We start from the raw sequence: 2,775 nt of genomic DNA on the forward strand, positions 1-2,775 counted from the left end.
TTACTAAAGTCAGTAATCTAGTTCACATTGCTATGTGATTAACACCCAAAGAGTACTAAGGTGTGATCATGTTTTGCTTGTGAGAGAAGTTTAGTCAACGGGTCTGCCACATTCAGAGTTGTATGTATTTTGCAAATTTTCTATGTCTACAATGCTCTGCATGGAGCTACGTTAGCTAATTGCTCCCACTTTCAATATGTATCCAGATTGAGACTCAGAGTCATCTGGATCTGTGTAAAAGCTTGCATCGACGTAACTCTTTACGACGAACTCTTTATCACCTCCATAACCGAGAAATATTTCCTTAGTCATCTTAGGTAACTAAGGATAACTTTGACCGCTGTCCAATGATCCACTCCTGGATCCTTATCGTAGCCCCTTGCCAAACTCATGGCAAGGAACACAATAGGTCTGGTACACAGCATGGCATACTTTATAGAACCTATGGCTGAGGCATAGGGAATGACTTCCATTCTCTTTCTATTTTCTGTCGTGGTCGGGTTTTGAGTCTTACTCAACTTCATACCTTACAACTCAGGCAAAAACTCCTTCTTTGACTGATCCATTTTGAACTCTTTAAAAATCTTATCAAGGTATGTACTCATCGAAAGTCTGATCAAGCGTCTTGATCTATCTCTATAGATCTTGATGCCCAATATGTAAGCAGCTTCACCGAGGTATTTCTTTTGAAAAACTCCTTTCAAATACTCCTTTATGCTTTCCAGAAAATTCTACATCATTTCTGATCAACAATATGTCATTCACATATACTTATCAGAAAGGCTGTAGTGCTCCCACTCACTTTCTTGTAAATACAGGCTTCACCGCAAGTCTGTATAAAACTATATACTTTGATCAACTCATCAAAGTGTATATTCCAATTCTGAGATGCTTGCACCAGTCCATAGATGGATCGCTGGAGCTTGCACATTTTGTTAGCACCTTTAGGATTGACAAAACCTTCTGGTTGCATCATATACAACTCTTCTTTAATAAATCCATTAAGGAATGTAATTTTGATATCCATTCGCCAGATTTCATAAATGCGGCAATTGCTAACATGATTCGGACAGACTTAAGCATTGATACGAGTGAGAAAATCTCATCGTAGTCAACACCTTGAACTTGTTGAAAACCTTTTGCGATAATTCGAGCTTTGTAGATAGTAACACTACCATCACCATCTGTCTTCTTCTTTAAGATCCATTTATTCTCAATGGCTTGCCGATCATCGGGCAAGTCCACCAAAGTCCATACTTTGTTCTCATACATGGATCCCATCTCAGATTTCATGGCCTCAAGCCATTTTGCAGAATCTAGGCTCATCATCGCTTCCTCATAGTTTGTAGGTTTATCATGGTCTAGTAACATGACTTCCAGAACGGGATTACCATACCACTCAGGTGCGGAACGTGCTCTAGTTGACCTACGAGGTTCAGTAGTAACTTGATCTGAAGTTTCATGATCATCATCATTAGCTTCCTCACTAATTGGTGTAGGCATCACGGGAACAGTTTTGTGTGATGAACTACTTTCCGATTCAAGAGAAGGTACAATTACCTCATCAAGTTCTACTTTCCTCCCACTCACTTCTTTCGAGAGAAACTCCTTCTCTAAAAAGGATCCATTCTTAGCAACGAAAACCTTGCCTTCGGATCTGTGATAGAAGGTGTACCCAACAGTCTCCTTTGGGTATCCTATGAAGACACATTTTCTCCGATTTGGGTTCGAGTTTATCAGGTTGATGCTTTTTCACAAAAGCATCGCATCCCCAATCATTAAGAAACAACAGCTTAGGTTTCTTGCCAAACCATAGTTCATGCGGTTCAACGGATTTAGATGGTGCCCTATTTAACGTGAATGCAGTTGTCTCTAATGCATAACCCCAAAACGATAGTGGTAAATCGGTAAGAGGCATCATAGATCGCACTATATCTAATAAAGTACGGTTACGATGTTCGGACACACCATTACATTGTGGTGTTCCAGGTGGCATGAGTTGTGAAACTATTCCACATTGTTTTAAATGAAGGCCAAACTCGTAACTCAAATATTCACCTCCGTGATCAGATCGTAGAAACTTTATTTTCTTGTTACGATGATTTTCCACTTCACTCTGAATATTTTTGAACTTTTCAAAATGTTTCAGACTTGTGTTTCATTAAGTAGATATACCCATATCTGCTCAAATCATTTGTGAAGGTCAGAAAATAATGATAACTGCCGCGAGCCTCAACACTCATCGGACCGCATAGATCGGTATGTATTATTTCCAATAAGTCTGTAACTAGCTCCATTGTTCTAAAGAATGGAGTTTTAGTCATCTTGCCCATGAGGCATGGTTCGCAAGCATCAAATGATTCATAATCAAGGGATTCCAAAAGTCCATCTGCATGGAGTTTCTTCATGCGCTTTACACCAATATGACCTAAACTATAGTGCCACAAATTTGTTGCACTATCATTATCAATTTTGCATCTTTTGGCATCAATATTATGAATATGTGTATCATCACGATTGAGATTCAATAAACCATTTACATTGGATGTATGACCATAGAAGGTTTTATTCATGTAAACAGAACAACAATTATTCTTTGACTTAAATGAATAACCGTATCGCAATAAACATGATCAAATCATATTCATGCTCAACGCAAACACCAAATAACATTTATTTAGGTCCAACACCAATCCCGAAGGTATAGGGAGTGTGCAATGGTGATCTTATCAACCTTGGAATCACTTCCAACACACATCGTCACCTCGCCCTTAA

Source organism: Triticum aestivum, chromosome 3D, assembly GCF_018294505.1.
Source record: "Triticum aestivum cultivar Chinese Spring chromosome 3D, IWGSC CS RefSeq v2.1, whole genome shotgun sequence".
NCBI classification, from domain to species: domain Eukaryota; kingdom Viridiplantae; phylum Streptophyta; class Magnoliopsida; order Poales; family Poaceae; genus Triticum; species Triticum aestivum.